General features: G+C 44.0%; 1 long non-coding RNA gene across 1 annotated transcript in view; it reads right to left on the bottom strand.

Annotated features, from left to right (window-relative positions):
* The window catches only part of LOC144893171 (uncharacterized), a 34,282-nt gene extending 15,012 nt beyond the window's left edge, over nucleotides 1-19,270 (bottom strand). The window contains exon 1 of the long non-coding RNA XR_013624229.1: nucleotides 19,259-19,270. This is a non-coding gene — a long non-coding RNA (uncharacterized LOC144893171). The remainder of the gene's footprint in view (nucleotides 1-19,258) is intronic.
* Between the last annotated feature and the right edge of the window lie 247 nt (nucleotides 19,271-19,517).

The raw sequence follows: 19,517 nt of genomic DNA, 5'->3' as shown, positions 1-19,517 counted from the left end.
CACTGATGGATTCGAAATAATATCACCCACCGGAAATTTTGGCCATCTATTGGACATGACAAACAAGCATTCTGAGTATTGCGCTGCAATACATGTCCCCTACCGGCAGTCTGTCGTCCGGAAAACTGTTGGAGAAATTACCAAAGTTCAAAGTGCCATAACTTTGTCAAAAATGATCGAAACGTCGTGAAGTGAAAAAGAATGTAAATCGGAGTTAAAATAAGCCCGCAAGGTCGCTCCGTGGAGCAGCCTGCACGTATTGCACTATGTGTGAATTATATAATTACCAACTCACGGTCTGAGGTAACTCGGCTAAAAATTATCCAATTTGCACCAAAAACTGTTGGAAAACTGTTGGGGAAATTGCCAAAGTTCAAAGTGCCATACTTTGTCAAAAATGATCGAAACGTCGTGAAGTTCGAACTTGATCTGTAACTTATCATGAGGAAACCATGTACCAGTTTGAAATCATTAGCATTAAGAGTTTAGAAAAAAGTCCGGAAAACTGTTCTTTGCGTGACGGATTGACAGACTGACAGACGGACAGACGGAGGGATGGAGTGCAAACCTATAGTCCCCTCTGGTGTACACCAGTAGGGGACTAATAACGAGTGGTTAATGTACCGCAACCTATTATGTGCCATAATTTATTGCTTGGTTCCTATTGTATACCCCTTATAAGACTATACACTGGTGGGCATGGCTCATATTGGGATAAATAATGTTACTCGAGCAGCCTTTAACTCAAAGCTGATTGTGTGTTGCGTTGTGTTGCAGAAGAGCAGTGCAATGTGGAGCAAGACCACCACCAGGTAAAAGCTGAAAGTGACATTCTTCATCCCACACTTTGATCTCACATCTTACATAACCACCAAGGTCCTGATTTTATCTTCAGTTTCCTGAAAATCGACACCAGAGATCTCTATTTGATGGTATTGTGGGGGACTTCAAATGGATAATGGTCAGGACAATTAATAAAAGGATCGAGGAGGATGAATTTGTTACATATCGGGGCCATCTTGTCCTCACCGTCTCCTGCAGGAGCTTCTTGCTCCAGCTTAATCAAATGCAATACGTGCAATATTGGGCTGGCAGGATAGCCTAGAGATACACACACTAGCCTCAAAGCAGTCAAGCCTGGGTTTGAATCCCGACCCAGCTATAAACCGCCATCACGGCTTATAGCTGTCACAAATGTATGTATGTAACTGTCACAAATGTAAAAATAGCTGTCACAAACCGCCATCACGGGCACCATGGCCAAATTCCTAATTCCTGCCCTAACCTACAGAGGGCATCAGCGGCGCAGGAGCACCCTCAACCAATGATGCTACCCCGCAGCCTTGTGGTGCTTTCTCCATTTCTACATTATTACATCTCGCTTGAATGAGATCTCGTTTTTCATGCGAGTTTGAGGTCGGGAGGAGGGGGCGGGGGGTTTGGGAGGAGGGGCTTCACCTGCCAGCATGTCAGTCAGTAGGGGATGTTGGTGCACATACAAACAATCTCTGATATTTGACGTGTTCACTGGTTACACAGCACTGGTAGTTATTATGTGAAAGGTGTGTGGGGGTCGGAGGGGTGAAGGGGGAGGAGGAGGGGAGGTCCATAGCGAGACTGTGGTAAGTGTTGTATGGTCCATGTGTTTGGAGTAGGTTAGATTGTCAGAGCAAGGCATTTGTTGCATTGACGCTGAGGTGGCAGCGTATGTAACTTATAGACAGTTTAGACATTAATTTTGTGGCCATAAATATCTTGTGTTTGTGGTGGGGCTAGGTGAGGATTTTCATATATATCACATGTGTGCTCCAAGGCCATCACAATCTGTCTGGCCAGTGTGGCGGCACAGGTTGCTGTGGGGCCAGAAGAGCCAATGTGCAATTAATTTTTATAGGGACCGCCCCCTGGGCAGGACAGCCAGAGCAGAACTCTGCCCAAGAAGAGGAAGAAGAGAAGGAAGATGAGGAAGAGGAGGCCTTGGGTATTTTGAGCGAGCTGAAACAGCCTCGTGTGAAAGGAGCACAAACAAGTGGTTCATGGAGGAGTTTTGCAAATTGATTGTGGTTTTGTCTCAAGTGGAATCGACCCAAGCTGGGATAACCCTGTGTTTTTTCGAAGAGAAGAAAGAAAACGGAGGGCAGACCAAGAGGCCTCAGTACAAAAGTAAAAGGACAAAGGGAAGCATGAGGGCTGGTGGCGGAGCTACTCGTTACTGGACTTCCTCATGATCGATCTTCAATGTGCTCTGTTTTGGCTTTCTGGATCTGGGGTATTACTCGTCGCTGGCGTTGCTTGTGGCAGTTTTACTTCGTCTTTGGACCGACTTGTCACGGGCTCTCATGCAGCACCTGGTTTCCAAAGTGGGCTACATTGAATCCTGTGTCCATCCTGCACATCGTAGGGAAGTCCTCGCCTGCATTCGAGTGTGATCTGTAGTGCCTATAGTGGGATAGGAACTGCTTTATTTATAATCATTGTATATATACATATATATATATATATATATATATATATATATATATACATATATATATATATATATATATATATATATATATATATATACAGTTGTGACCAAAAATATTGGCACCCTTGCACTTTTTTCAAATAACTCACTATTTTCTCTAAAAATAAGTTGAAATTGACAAAAATATTTGGTCTCCACAATTCTTTATTTTCCTGTTAATATTACAGAACCTTTGTTTTTGATTCAAAACTTAATATATCCTTTGAAATCAGAAAATAAAAAGAAATGGCATTGCCAAAATTATTGACACCCTAGAATTAATATTTGGTATCACAGACTTTGGACAAAATAACTACAGTCAAGCACTTCCTATAGCCATGGATGAGCTTCCTACACCTTTCCACTGGCAGTTTGGCCCACTCTTCTTGTGCAAACTGCTCCAGTTCTCCCAGATTTGAAGGGTGCCTTCTCCCAACTGCTGTTTTCAGATCTTCCCACGGGTGGGATTTAGATCTGGACTCATTGCTGGCAACTTCAGAACAGTCTAGCGTTTTGTCTTGAACCATTCCTGGGTGATTTTTGAAGTGTGTGTGGGGTCATTGTCCTGCTGCAAGACCCATGACCATTGACGGAGACCCAGCTTTCTGAGACTGGGTTGAACATTGCACTCCAAAATGCCTTGGTAACCTCCTGATTTCATGATGCCATGCACACATTCAAGGCACCCAGTGCCAGAGGCAGCACAGCAACCCCAAAACATCACTGAACCTCCTCCATGTTTGACTGTAGGAAAGGTGTTCTTTTCTTTGAAGGCTTCATTTTGTTTTCTGTAAACATAGAGATGATGTGCTTCAACAAAAAGCTCTAATTTGGTCTCATCTGTCCACAGGATATTCTCCCAAAGGATTTTGGCTTGTTCAGGTGTGTTTTGGCAAACTCCAGTCTTACTTTGTTATGTCTCTCTCTCTCAGCAGTGGGGTCCTCCTGGGTTTCCTACCATATAACCTCCTTTCATTGAGTTGGCGACATAAAGTGCGAGTTCAAACCGTCGTATCTTGTGTCTGAAGGCCAGCTTGAATCTGTTTGGCAGTAGATCGAGGTGCTTTCTCCACCATTCAAACAATCTTTCACTGCAATCTTCGATCAAGTTTTCTCTTGTGGCCACATCCAGGGAAGTTGGCTGCAGTGCCATGGGCCTTAAACTTCCTGATAACATTGCGTATGGTGGACACTGGAACATCAACGTCTCTGGAGATGGACTTGTAGCCTTGAGATTGTCCATGCTTGGCTACAATATTGTGTATGATCTCCTCAGACAATTCTCTGGTTTTCTTTCTTTTCTCCATGCTCATTGCGGTACAAACAGTGACACAAAACAGCAGAATGACTCCTTTTCTCCATTCAAACTGGCTGAATGAGTGATTTTTATATTGCAGTTACCTGTAGCTCACCACAGGTGAGTTCAATTCCAAAGTGAAGGAGAATCACCTGCTTGAAATCAAATTATTTCGAACAACTTCTAAAAGGTGCCAATAATATTGTCCAGGACATTTTATGATTTATTTGGGGGAATAAGCTAAGATTTAGTAGTTTTTCAGTTTTTTTCTGTTTTATTCCACTGCAACCAAAGAAATACATATGTGGATACCAAAATGTTTTTTCATTTCAAGAATTTTCTGGAAGAAATGCTGCATTATTTGAAAAAAGTGCAAGGGTGGCAATATTTTTGGCCACGACTGTATATATATATATATATATATATACATACATACATATGATGGGCAGTCAATAAGTAACCTTAAAATATTTTTCACAACTTCTTTATTGCATGTACGTGTGTAAAAACTTATTTTTCAACATAATCTCCATTGCGTTCAATGCATTTTTTACAGCACGTTACTAAGGCCTGGAATCTTGGGTTGTGTAGCCCATTCGTGCACCGCTTCTTGGACCTCTTCATCGTATCAGAAAGTGGTTCCACCAAGCACATCTTTAAGTGGCCCAAATATGTGGTAATCCAAAGGGGCGAGGTCTAGTGAGTAGGGTGGATGAGGAAGACACTCAAAATGCAGGTCCTCAATTTTTGTAGCTGTAGCGCGGGCAGTATGGGGCCGAGCATTGTCATGCTGCAGAAAAACACCGGTAATGATTAGTCCACGACGTTTTGATCTGATTGGTGGTTTCAGATTATTTTAAGGAGGTCGCAGTATGATGCACTGGTGACTGTAGTCCCTCTGGGCATGTAATGCTCTACAAGTGGGCCTCGGCTATCCCAGAAGAGCGTCAGCATCACTTTTCCAGCGGACGGCTGTGTGCGGAATTTTTTGGGTTTCGGTGAAGTTGAATGGCGCCACTCTTTGCTTGCCCTCTTCATTTCTGGCTGAAAGTAGTGCACCCAGCTTTCATCCCCAGTCACTACGCGCTGTAAGAAAGCATCGCCTTCTGTTTTGTAACATCGCAGAAGTTCTTCACATGCGTCGACTCGCCCTTCTTTCAGTTTGGGTGCGAGTTGTCTAGGCATCCACCTTGCAGACACTTTGCGGAACCCCAGCACATTGTGAATTACATGGTGTGCTGATCCATGGCTAATGTTCAATTCAGAGACCACTTCATCCAGCGTAATGCGACGGTTTTCCCTTAGCACGCACTCAACTCCTGCAACCATTTCTGGTGTGTCGGGTGTGTGAGGCCGGCCCGAGCAAGCAGCGTCTGCCACACTGGACACTCCACTTTTAAACTTCCTGTCCCAGTCGTACACCTGCTGCAGAGATAAACATGTGTCACCATATTGCATCTTCATTCTGCGATATATTTCACTAGGATTCACACTCTCACTTCTCAAGAAACGGATGACAGACGTTGCTCCTCCCTTGTGCATGCTTCTAATGGAGCCGCCATCTTCAAACTGCTCTACTGACGTCATACGCTCAATATTGCCCGATCTAAAACAAGTAAAACATGACTCTTACTCATGGATATAACATATGTTTTTTTTTTGTTTTTTTTGTATACAAATTCGAGGCTCGTGTTAGAGCTAACACATTAAACAAGAAAACATGCAGGGACACATAAAACATACAACAAAGGGAGGAGGAAACAAGAGGGGGAGAGAGAGGAAAGCATACAAGCACAGCAACAGTGGAGAACAGGGACATCGGTAGATCTGTGCAAGGGAGAGGGGTGAGGGTGGGGGGGGGGGGGGGAGGGGGAGCAGTGTCAGTGTCAGTAGAGCAGTGTTGTCTACACTCTACAACTACACACATTACATTCTCAAATTTATATCGCCATTTTAAGGTTACTTATTGACTGATCCTCGTATATTTACCCTCGCCCAGGGAGAGGGTATTGCATTTGAGTCTGTTTGTTTGTTTGTCTGTTTGTTTGTCTGTTTGTCCGCACAGAATAAATATGATTTTCTCTGCAACGGTTGGTCCGATTGACAGGAAATTTTCACCATAGGTGCAACTCCACCTGTAGAATTTTTTTAATGATAAATATGACGTCATAGGTCACGTGGTTTGTCCGCCATCTTGGAAAAATCCAAAAACTTTGCACCTCCATATCTCGGAAAGCGCTGAATAGACAAAATTGAGACATGGCTCATTGTAAACAACTCTCCATGGGGAATAAAATATGTTAATGATGATGTCATAGGTGCCTCCATTATGATGTCATAATTCGACAAGTACAAAACTTCATCCTATCAAGATGAAATTTCTTGAGCACCATGTCGGCATAAACTGGTGGAGAAAAAATAATGATGATGACGTCATCGGTCACGTGGTTCAGCCGCCATCTTGGAAAAACCGAAAAACTTTGCTCCTCTATGTGTCCAAAAGTGCTGAATAGAAAAAATGGAGACATGGCTGATTTTAAACAACTCTCCATGGGGAATAAAATATGTTAATGATGATGTCATAGGTGCCTCCATTATGACGTCATAATTCGACAAGTACAAAACTTCATCCGATCAAGATGAAATTTCTTGAGCATAATCTCGGAATAAATTAGTTTAGGAAAAAAATAATGATGACGTCATCGGTCACTTGGTTTGTTTTAACACATATTTGTTTTAACACAAAAGCCTTAAAAACCACTGAAAAACTTATCAAATTCAATTATCAAATCAAAATTATCAAAAAAATCAAATCAAAATTATCAAATTTGATTTGTTCCCATCCTGGCAAGGGTTTGCAATCTCTGATTGCTCTTTTTCTTGTTTGTTATGTTGAAGGCTGCAGACAAACAACCGTGGTCCCCTTTTTGAACTGGTAATAAATTCTGAAAAAATTCTCAGACCCAGATCTGGATCTTCACCAAAAATCTAATAATTTCATCCTTGTCACATACGCTAGCTCGGTTTGTGCTCACAAAGTGAACTCTAGAGTTTTTGTTCTCCTGTTTGTTTCATTATAAATCTTTTATATAGCAGTAAAAGTTATGGATGGGTTGAAATCCACGGGCAGGGCTATCATTTTCACGCCAGCAAGACGAAACAGTTGCCGACCTCTGACCTTGAAATCTCGCGATGTGCGAGAACGAGGTTTGTTAATGTAGAAAAGGTCAATACAAACGAAGATGTGCAATATTTAAATACGATAAAAATATCATAATTATAGTCTGAGATTCTTTTTAAAATCACGAGCTTATGATATGTATGTTGAAAGGACTCTGCCATGACATAAATTCCCCTTGGGAACATTGCATTATACTAGGGCATTGCCCGTACGTGGGTGCCCGTTCCTTGCCAATGCCCATACTATATATATATCTAAAATTATATCCCCCCCCCTCTATTTACATGAAATGGTTTGGTCCATTCGCAACGACCACAGAACCCCCCCCTCTATTTACATGCAATGGTTTGGTCCAAAGCGAACGGTTTGGTCCATTCGATGTGATTCGATGATTCGATGTGAATGGTTTGGTCCATTCGCAACGACCACAGAACCCCCCCCCCCTCTATTTACATGAATGGTTTGGTCCATTCGCAAAGCCAAAGCGAACGACCACAGAACCCCCCCCCTCTATTTACATGAATGGTTTGGTCCATTCGCAAAGCCAAAGCGAACGACCACAGAACCCCCCCCCCCTCTATTTACATGAATGGTTTGGTCCATTCGCAACGGCAAAGCGAACGGCGAACGGCTAAATCGCCATAGCTCGGTAAGTACTTGTCCGATTAATTTCAAACCTTGAAAAGGCACATCCTCGGGTCCCCAGCAATATACCTGGCAAGTTTCAAGTATATCGGACCGGTAGTTGTCGAGAAACAGCGGTCACAGACAAACGTACAGACGTACAGACGTACAAACGTACAGAGATTACTGGAATTATAGATAGATGCCAAAGATGGATGGAGCCAACGCAACGATGAAGAACAGGCAAGGTGTATGAAGCACATTTGGAGGCCATTTTTCCCCGCAGAGCAGGGGTTTTTTATTATTATTATTTTAAATTATTTTTTTGTATACAAGATCGAGGCTCGTGAAAGAGCTAACATTAATCACACAAAAAGACAAACCGACACACAAAACACAAAAAACAAGGGGAGCGGCAGACAAGATGGGGAGAGAGGGGGAAGGACACAAAAGAGAGGGGGAAGAGGGGGAAGGACACAAACACAACATTTGAGAGCAGGGACATCGGGAGGACTTGGGGGGAGGTGGGAGAGGAATAAAACATATGAACACTGCAAGGACTCTGGGGTGAATTACCGGGGGTAGAAAAGATCAAGGTTTTCGATGGGGGAAGATAAGAGATGGTGGTGAACAGCTGTTTTAAAGACCTGGAGGGAGGAGTGGGATTGAAGGGAGTGGGGGAGTTTGTTCCAGAGGCGGGAGAAAAGGGGAATGAAAGAGTGAAGGTGAGCAGAGAGCCTAGACTTTGGCAGTTTAACCATAAGAGGGTTGCAGGCAGATCTTGTGCGACCTGAAGGAATATTGGGGGGACAGAGCACAGAGAGAGCTGGGGGAGCAAGGCCGGATAGGAGTCGGTAGAAGACAGAAAGACCACCAACCTGCCTGCGGTGAGTGAGTGAAAGGCCCTCGGTGTTGACTACATCGCAGGAGATTCCAATGATTCTGAAAGCTTTGGCCTCAACAGCGTGAAGCCGAGCAAGGTGTGAGGCAGGAGCACCAGCCCAGAGGGGGGAACAGTATTCCATTGAGCTGCGGATGAAAGCCTTGTATGTGGTGAGGAGCTCAGGTGTGCCAAGGAAGGACTTCGCACGACGGAGGATGCCCAGTCGGCGACTGGCTTTGGAGGCCAGCTTGGAAATGTGGTTTTCCCAAGAAAGATCATGGCAGATAGTGAGACCCAAAAGCTTGAGCGAAAGAACTTCTTGGAGAGGATTGTTGAGAAAGTAGATGGGAGGGTTGTCCAGTCAGTCCTTTCGGAGAGACATTGTAAGAGTGTGAGATTTGTCAGGATTGAAAGACATGTTCCACTTGTTTGACCAGTCTGTGATTTTGTCCAGGTCTGCAGAGAGTGAGGAGGCTGCAGACTGCCGATCTGAGGGATGAGGAATGGAGCGACAGAGAGTAGAGTCGTCAGCAAAGAGATAGAGAGGATTTTCAAGAGAGTCAGAGAGATCATTGATGAAGACCAGAAAAAGCACAGGGCCCAGAACACTACCTTGGGGGAACTCCAGCCTGAACAGGAAGAGGAGATGAGAGAAACCCATTCAGGGCCACACGTTGACTACGACCAGAGAGGAAGTCCGCCAGCCATGCGTGGAGATTTCCATGGATACCAAAGGAGGAGAGTTTGGTGAGCAGAGCAGGGTGCCAGACCGTATCGAAGGCACGTGAAATGTCAAGGGAGACAGCTCTAATTTCCTGTTTGGCGTTGAGGACCTCCATCCATTGTTGAGAAAGCAGAAGCAGCATGTCCAGAGTAGAGTGACCAGGTCTGAAACCAAATTGATGATCAGAGATCAAGCCATTGGAGAAGAGGAAAGATTTAATATCTGAAGCAATGATGGATTCCATGACTTTGCTGATAATTGGGAGAAGGCTGATTGGTCTGTAGTTGCTGGGATCTGTTTTTGCACCTTTTTTGTGCAAACCGGTGATGTTGGCTGATTTCCAAGCAGATGGCAGATGACCTTGAGCAAAAGAGAGGGTGAAGAGAACAGAAAGAGGGAGTGAAAGAGCAGAAGAACATGATTTTAGGACCCGTGGGCTGATGCCGTCAGGACCAGTTGCAGAATCAGAGTCGAGGGTTGACAGAAACTTTTCCACCTCGTCAGGAGGAAAGGACACAGAGTCCAGGAGCAGCTGGGTACGACTGGGTACGGTGGGTACAGAGAGGGATGGGTTTGGGACACAAGATTTAGAGGCAAACACAGAGTTGAGGCATTCAGCTTTTTCACGTGCGGAGTCAGCCGTTAAGCCATTTAAGGTGAGGGAGGGGATGGAGGGGGAACAAACACCAGAAACAGATTTGACCAGACGCCACCAGGATTTGGAAGAAGGAGACAGATAAGAGAGTTCGGTCTTGAGAATGGTGATATATTGTTTCCTGGCTCTCCTGAGGGTGGACACACACTTGTTTCGGGCTTTGTGAAAGGAAATGAGATTTCCTTCCGTTGGATTTGCTTTCCAGGATACGAAAGCAAGTTGTTTCAGGGCAACAGCCTCACCACAAGATTCCGTGTACCATGGACGGGAGGAAGGGTATGACAACTGAAGACGAGATGGTATAAATCTGTGCATGAGAGAGAGCAATTTACTTTGAAAGAATTCCCAGGATGAGTTGATGTCAGAGGCGGTAGAGATGGGAGACCAGTCCAGATGATTGATGGCTGCTTGAAGACCGTGCCAGTTGGCCTGAGTGAAATGCCAGACTCGTCGACGCTGAGGAGGCTCTCTGAGAATGGTCAGAGAGATGTCCACTTTGACAAGCACATGATCGGATGAGCCGATTGGAGCAGAAGAAGAGCAGCAGACATTTTCAGGGAAGTTTGTCATAACCAAATCCAGAAGAGAAGATGCTCCGTTGACTGAGATCCGGGTCGGGAAATTGACAGATTGTGTCAGTCCCAGTGAGTCGCAGTAGTCCTTTGCTGAAGAGCCATGGCTGGTGAGAGAGGTACCCACACCAAGCCAACTGGCATGGTGACAATTGAAATCACCACATATGAGGAAGAGAGAGTTGGGAAGGGTAGATAGAAGTTGGTCCATATTATCAGACAGTGAGATGTAGATGGAGTCATCGCTGTTTGGTGGACGGTACAACACACATATGAACAAAAGGTGGGAGCGAAGGGGAAGCCGTAGCCAAAGGTATTCCTTGGGGTGAGGTGGAGAGAGGGCAGTGGAGGGCGAGTGAGGAAGAGAGTTTTTTATAAAGATAGCAACCCCACCTCCAGGACGAGGCTCAGGTCTATCATACCGGAGGAGGGAGTAACCTGGGAGAGATACCAAGGCATCAGAGACATCATGAAGGAGGAAAGTTTCTGTTAAGCAGATCACATCTGGTTTGTCAGAAGCAACCTGTATGGAGAGGTCAGTCAAGTTTGAGCGAAGGCCCCAGATGTTTGAGGTCCATACCGTTAATGAAGAGGAAGGGGGAGCATCGGGTCCAGAACAGGGGGGGGGGGGGAGGGGTAGGGTAAGGTAGGGTAAGATGTGGAAGAGGAGGAAGAGGTAGGGAGAGCTGTTGAAGGTGTGTCAGAGATTTCAGAGATTTCAGAATAGCTTGGAGAAAGGGAAGAATGGGGCGGACAAAAGGTTTGATGGAGATTGGGTGAGGCACAGTGAGGTGTTATTTGAGGAGGGGGAAGAGCGAGGCAGAAGGTTTGGGGAGATGAAGGTGAAAGTTGGAAGGGGGAAGAAGCAGGGAGGATGCTTTGAGGAGGAGGGGTGAGAGGGGAGTCTAGGAGGGGAGGAGCGAGGGAGAGTCTCGGAGGGGAGGGGTGTGGGGGGAGTTTAGGAGGGAGGGGAGGGAAGGGGCAAGGGGGGAGATTTGAAAGGGATGGGTGATGGGGAGGATTTGGAGGGGAGGGGTGAGATTGGATTTTGAAAAGTGTACGATTCATGGGAAACGAACATTTTTTGCAAAATGAGTTTGAGACCTTCGAGTCAAAAATACGTTTGAGGACACTGGAGGAGGGGTGGAGTTCTGGATAGTTTAGGGAATGTAGAAAGGAGGAACTGTAAGAGATGGTATTATATATATTTTTTGGAATGAATAGATTTGGTGAGCAAGACGAAAGCATCCTTTTGTAGGAAAAGAAGAAAAGGGTGTTATAATATATGAGAGAAAATAGTTGTTCAGGGGAGAGATTATACATTTCTAACCGCGTGATCGCGAATGAAGAACGAACGAACAAAAAGAACAACAAATAAACGAATAAGACCTGGGAAGGAAATATTTTTTTGGGGTCTTTTTTTTTTTTGTGAGTACAGATATTAAACAAGGAGGTACGGGGTGAACGACTGGTACGAAACAGAGAACGAAAAATAATTTCAGCGCATTCGACGAATCGCTGAGAGAAAAACGAAACCACAAGGTCGGAGACGGTACGGTAGTCTAAGCCTACGAGTACTAGGCCGCAGAATACTCGATACCATTAACCGACGATTGTGTATACATGTACGAAAAATTAGCACCGAAAATTTTCCAAAAGATACGCTATAGGTACATACACCGAAAGATAGATACAGTCTCGACAAAAACACGATTGTGATAGATCACTTAGCTTCGAGAGCGTGAGCGCATGGAGCAGCTTCGAAAGACGTGACCTCGCCGTGATCTCGCGAGGGTTGGCCTTTTTCCTTTTTCGGGCATCGTGGTCCCCTTTTTGAAGCAATGTTTTATGGTCGGATGCCCTTCCTGCCGCAAACCCTGTTAGTCTCCTCTTGCGACACACAGGGAATTACCAGTGAACTGGTACTCAATTTGCCGACCTCGGAAGGATGACAGGCTGAGTCATCCCCCCTGGTGTCAATTCAGCGATCGACCGGGATTCGATCCCAGAATCCTAGGATCCCAAGCCGGCACCCTAACTGCTAAGCCAACACCAAGGCAGGCCAGGTATAAGAAAAGAAAATTAATAAAAAAGGAATGAAGGGAAGGTGAGAGGAGAAGCAAAGAGAAAGAAAATGGAAAGGCTGAACGGTTCATATTTTGTATCCCATTGGTTAAGTCGGATCTGGATCCGGGTCTGAACCAACATGTTATCGCTTGTTCTTGTCACATAACCAACTCATTCATCTAGTTTTGTCATATGTCATCCACAACTTTTTGAAATTTCATGCTATATATCGTTTTTGGCCCAATTACTGAAAAACCGAATCGATTTGTCCTTGTCACACACCCAACCTGTCCACCAAGTTTCGTCCGAATTCATCCACAACTTTTTTGAGATATCGCGTTATATATCGGTTTTAGCCCAATCACTCAGTGGTGAAGAATCACTTAAAAAATTATCAGAACCAGATCCGTATCTTCACCAAAAATCTAATAATTTCATCCTTGTCACATACGCTAGCTCTCCGCAAAATCTCGTCCGAATCCGTCCACAACCTTTTTAGATATCCCGTTCACAAACAAACAGACAGACAGACAGACAGACAGACAGGGGTGAAAACATAACCTCCATCCACCTTCGTTGGCGAGTTGAACATTTCCCCATTTTACAGACATATTATATCAATAGGCCTCTGCATCCAAAAACAAAATGGTTTAGCTTATTGCTGTCATTGATGGACTTGCAATTCCAAAAAACTTGGGAGGGGAAGTGGATTTGGCGGAAATACATTCATTGATCATGTTTTGTGCTTTACCAAGGAAAGAAAATAAAATCCATAGTCAGTTGTACTCCAATTAGATGAGTGATTGTCTCAGCTGTGAAGTCAAAATTGTATTTACAAGTCACCAACATGTACAGATTTGATTTGTTCCTTCATAACTCATATCGGTGACTGAGTAGCTCGAACTTATTGGTTTGACTTGGAGGGCTCTTGTTGAACCTCAAGATGTTCGAGTTGCCATTTTGCACACATTATTCAAATGGTATCGATACTGCAGGCAACTGATTTCTCACGGTTTGGGAGGTAGATCCAGAGCTGGTGTCGAAGTGAAACGCAATTCCTCCTCTCGTGTTCCTGGGTGCGCTACAAGTTATCTTTCTGACAGCAGTAGTTTCCTGTAATCTCTACCGGTAGGTATTTATCGGAGAGCAATGTCTGACCGAGTGTCCATGGTTCCTAGCGCTCTACGGCCTGATCGATGATTAGCCTACCAGAGTCTGAAGGTTACAGCTTTGAGTCCATACCCATAAAATATGGTGAATGTTACTCCTTGGCACATTGCAATAGTGCTGCTGCCTTGCCACGTCCATAAAGCTTTGTAATCCTTTATCATTTACAAGGATGGATGAGCCTCCTGCCTTTGTTCAAAGGACTCCAGACTTTCTTCAACGTTACAAACTAGGACTACTCACATGCATTCATTCAAAGACCCCTTACACTGTTTTGTTCAATCTCGTTTCAGTCCCCCATCAGATGATACAAGTTCTCAATTTCACTTTTTCTTTTTTCGGTTGCAGTACATGGGGGTGAGTGGCATCGTTGGCTGTGCCACTGATGCGAGGCCCTCTGTAGGTCAGGGCAGGAATTTGGAATTTGGTCAGGGTTCTGGCGATGACTTGCGTACTCTTAACGAAGGTCACCGCAAGATCTTTAACGTCCACCAACTGATGCGCTGGCAGACGGAATGCTCAGTTTTACATCCATCCGAGGGACAGCACCACACATGCCTGCCCAACACCAGGATGGCAGTATGTAGCTGGGCTGAGATTCTAGCCCAGGCTAAATGGCTCAGAAGCAAGCATGCATACATCTAGGCCAGGATTATCCAATATGCAATATTCGCCAGATGTGGCGAATTGATGTTCTTCAAAAGTTGCATTTTTTTTTTTTTGTATCGTCAGATATTAAAAGTCATCAGATGGCACCAGCAGGTTGCCTAACCAACCCAATATTATTTCGAGCTAACTAAATTGGCTGAAATTAAACTGATATTATTTATATCACTCAATAACAAATGGCTACTGCTGTACTGACTGTGATCTATCTGACTGTCATCCAGTTTCTATATTCAAAACCTAATAAACTTCTATGCAGCAGCAGCAGCAGCAGCAGAATTTGAACTAGAACGGCACTCGGTAGAGCGCATATCTCCGCCAGGCTGAACAGTTTCTGGTTTGTATCCCACTGATAGGCCGGATCTGGATTCGGACCTGAACCAAAATCGAATCGGCTTGTTCTTATCACTAAACCAACTTGTCCACCAAGTTTATTCATAAAAATTTTTAATATCATGGTATATATCGCTTTTCGCCCGATATCTTAATGGTGAAGAATCACTTAAAAAATAAATGTCGTCTCCGAATCAATATTCAGATCTTCACCAAAATCGAAACGATTGGTCCTTGTCACACACCCAACCGATCCACCAAGTTTCGTCCAAATCCGTACATAACTTTTTGAGATATCCTGCTGTATCCTTTTTAGCCCTAGCTCTCAATGGTGAATGATCACTTGTAAATTAAATAATTCTCGTATCCAAATCCATATTCAGATCTTCACCAAAATCTAATCGTTTATTCCTTGTCACACACCCAACCTCTCCACCACGTCTCGTCCAAATCTATCCATAACTTTTTGAGATATCCTGCTATGTATCGTTTTTGGCTCGATCTCCCAATGGTGAAGAATCACTTAAAAAATTGTAGTAGCCGGATCCGAATCCGGATCTTCACCAAAATCTAATCATTTCGTCGGTGTCACATACGCTACATCTCTTCCAACTTTCGTTTGAATCCGTCCACAAATTTTTGAGATATTTTGTTCACAAACAAACAAACAGGGGTGAAAACATAACCTCCATCCACCTTCGGTGGCGGAGGTAAACAGTTTCTTTCATTAAGCCTGGTGACGTTGACTAGCTACAAAGCAGCAGGATTTTGGTTCGAAAAAACAAAGTATTTTCAGATGAAGAATTGGTGAAACAAATCACCTGTACAACTATGAAAACTTTTCTCGAAATTTATGTGAACCGAAGGCAAAAAAAACGACATCATGTGAAAGGTTCAAAATCCGCAGCTGAGTCACCAGACAATTGCTCATCGGTTGCAAGATTTGCCGCAGGATCCTGGATCTCGACTGCGCAATCATTTGAAGACCGATGTGTCGTTTTCGCTTTAGACGAGTCATATAACATCCAAGATTCTGTGCAGCTCGTTTTCTGGATTTATTTTGTGTCCAAAGACATGGAGATTCAAGAAGAATTGCTGGCAATTTGTGGGCTGAATTTTGCACAAATAATTTTTGAATTTTGCACATTTTTTGTGAGCTCACTGCATTTTGCACCAAGAAAATATTTGTTTTAATATTATTATTTAAGATTTATATTATTTAGTATTTTTATATTATTTATTAAAATATTTGTTTAATATTTGCTGGAAATTTGTGGGCTGAATTTGCACTAAGAATAATTGAATTTTGCACAATTTTTGTGGGCTCACTGCATTTTGCACCAAGAAAATATTTGTTTTAATATTATTATTTAAAATTAATATTATTTATTATTTTTATATTATTTATTAAAATATTTGTTTAATATTTGCTGGCAATTTGTGGGCTGAATTTGCACCAAGAATAATTGAATTTTGCACATTTTTTGTGGGCTCACTGCATTTTGCACCAAGAAAATATTTGTTTTAATATTATTATTTAAAATTAATATTATTTATTATTTTTATATTATTTATTAAAATATTTGTTTGCTATTTGCTGGCAATTTGTGGGCTGAATTTGCACCAAGAATAATTGAATTTTGCACATTTTTTGTGGGCTCACTGCATTTTTCACCAAGAAAATATTTGTTTTCATATTATTTAAAATTAATATTATTTATTATTTTTATATTATTTATTAAAATATTTATTTAATATTTGCTGGCAATTTGTGGGCTGAATTTGCACCAAGAATAATTGAATTTTGCACATTTTTTGTGGGCTCACTGCATTTTTCACCAAGAAAATATTTGTTTTCATATTATTTAAAATTAATATTATTTATTATTTTTATATTATTAATTTAAATATTTGTTTAATATTTGCTGGCAATTTGTGGGCTGAATTTGCACCAAGAATTGAATTTTGCACATTTTTTGTGGGCTCACTGCATTTTACACCAATAAAATATTTGTTTTTATTTTATTATTTAAAATTTCTATTATTTATTATTTTTATATTATGTATTAAAATATTTGTTTAATATTTGCTGCCAATTTGTGGGCTGAATTTGCACGAAGAAGAATTGAATTTTGCACATTTTTTGTGGGCTCTGCATTTTGCACCAAGAAAATATTTGTTTCAATATTATTATTTAAAATTTATATTATTTATTATTTTTATATTATTTATTAAAATATTTGTTTAATATTTGCTGGCAATATGTGGGCTGAATTTGCACCAAGAAGAATTTAATTTTGCACATTTTTTGTGGGCTTTTTGATGTGGGAGGTTTGATGGAGATGGTTGTCAAAATCGTCAATTGTATTCAAGGTAGTGCTCTGAACCATCGACAGTTTGTGGATCTGTTGAAAGAAACAGAGTCAGATTTCACCCAAGTCATCCACTTTGCGAATGTGCGGTGACCGAGTCGAGGAAAGGTCTCGCAACACAATTTGCTGCCTTGCTCTCACTCCAATCCGAGACTTTGTTGCCGAGAAAGGAAAGATGGCAACTTATAGCATGGCCATGTGACTTGTATTGTATGACTGGGAGCAGCGCCCACTTCAATGAAATGAACTTGAAACTTCAGGGAAAGGGCAAAGCTGATTTGTGATTAGGCACACTTTGTGCAAGAGTTTCTGTCAAAACTGAAACTTTTTGTGCCACACTAGAAGAATCTCAAGATTTCACACACTTTCGAAAAGCTAAATCTACAGCAGGATGCGGAAGTTGCTGATTTTAACCTCCAGCGCTATGTGAAGTGGTTGGAGAATCTGTTCAATGGATTTGAAAAATACTTTTCTGATTTTGAAAGTTTCGGGCCTTTCAGTTCATACAAGATACATTTCATTTTGACATTTGTAATTCTCAAGATCTCGTATATATTTTGTATCATGTGGATAATTAAAGATGTGGAGGGAGATAGAGCTGCGGAGGGAGCTAGAGTAGGGGAGTGAGCTCAAGCGGGGGAGGGAGATAGAGCTGTGGATGGAGATATAGCGGGGGAGGGAGCTAGAGCGTTGGAGTGAGATAGAGCTGGGGAGAGAGCTCGAGCGGGGGAATTAGCGAGAGCGGGGGAGTTAGCGAGAGCTGGGGTGGGAGCTAGAGCGGGGGAGTTAGCGAGAGCTGGGGTGGGAGCTAGAGCGGGGGAGTTAGCGAGAGCGGGGGTGGGAGCTAGAGTGGGGGAGGGAGATAGAGCTGGGAGGAGGGAGATAGCTTCCTCCCCAGTTAGCGAAAGCTAGGACGGGAACTAGAGCGGGGGAGGGAGCCAGAGCGGGGGAGGGAGCCAGAGCGGGGGAGGGAGCCAGAGCGGGGGAGGGAGTCAGAGTGGGGGACGGAGCCAGAGCAGGGGAGGGAACCTGAGTGGGGCAGGGAGCTAGAGCAGGGGAGGGAGATATAGCTGGGAAGAGGGAGATAGCTCCCTCCCAAGTTAGCGAGAGCTGGGATGGGAGCTAGGGGGAGTTAGCGAGAGCTGGGGAGAGAGCTAGAGCGGGGGAGTTAGCGAGAGCTGGGGTGGGAGCTAGAGCGGGGGAGTTAGCGAGAGCTGGGAAAGGAGCTAGGGGGAGTTAGCGAGAGCTGGGGAGAGAGCTAGGGGGAGTTAGCGAGAGCTGGGGAGAGAGCTAGAGCGGGGGAGTTAGCGAGAGCTGGTGTGAGAGCTAGAGCGGGGGAGTTAGCGAGAGCTGGGAAGGGAGCTAGGGGGAGTTAGCGAGAGCTGGGAAGGGAGCTAGGGGAGATAGCTCCCTCCCAAGTTAGCGAGAGCTGGGAAGGGAGCTAGGGGGAGTTAGCGAGAGCTGGGGAGAGAGCTAGAGCGGGGGAGTTAGCGAGAGCTGGTGTGGGAGCTAGAGCGGGGGAGTTAGCGAGAGCTGGGGTGGGAGCTAGAGCGGGGGAGTTGGCGAGAGCGGGGGTGGGAGCTAGAGTGGGGGAGTTAGCGAGAGCTGGGGTGGGAGCTAGAGCGGGGGAGTTAGCGAGAGCGGGGATGGGAGCTAGAGTGGGGGAGTTGGCGAGAGCGGGGGTGGGAGCTAGAGTGGTGGGGGGGGGGGGGAGATAGAGCTGGGAGGAGGGAGATAGCTCCCTCCCCAGTTAGCGAAAGCTGGGACGGGAACTAGAGCGGGGGAGTTAGCGAGAGCCGGGGTGGGAGCTAGAGCGGGGGAGGGAGCCAGAGCAGAGTTGGGAATGGTGATGGTAAGAGCAATGAGAGGGGAAAAATACGAATCGGTGTGAGTATGGAGTTAAATGGGTTAGGCTATAATAACGCAGTGGCAGAGCCCACAAAATCAAAATAACCAAACAGACAAGCAAGACGACAAGGTACTGAGTGCACGATACAAACAACAATCGACATGAACAAAAGTGGACACCAATAGACAGGAACATAGACAAATCTGTAATGACATACGTACTTCCTTTTGTAAGGCAATCACTCTGGGCAGAGAATAAATGCGCCCTGCACCAGAAACCATAAGTTCAAGTATTTATAATTTGGTCATTGCGTTGGCCCACAATGACCTACTCCTTTTGAAAATTCACAAGTGAATACTCACAGATAGGAGAAGTTCTGTCTTAACATCTCCCTGAACGAGGACGTTCTTTGCAGTGATATAACAACATGGCGAAAGCACAAGGATGGAAGTTTGTAGTCAGGTCAGGAATCAAACCCAGACGAGACGGCTCAAAAGCAAGTATCCTGCCATCCGAGCCAGGCTCTCAGTCAGTAGATGAATTGTTTGTTTGAACCAGAAATCCCTGCCAGTGTCACCAGGCAGCAAGAACCCCACTGTTGTTCCAACTTGTAAAGTCTCA

This window comes from Myxine glutinosa, chromosome 8 (genome assembly GCF_964187855.1).
Source record: "Myxine glutinosa chromosome 8, kmMyxGlut1.1, whole genome shotgun sequence".
NCBI classification, from domain to species: domain Eukaryota; kingdom Metazoa; phylum Chordata; class Myxini; order Myxiniformes; family Myxinidae; genus Myxine; species Myxine glutinosa.
This window is presented reverse-complemented; position numbering and strand designations above follow the sequence as displayed.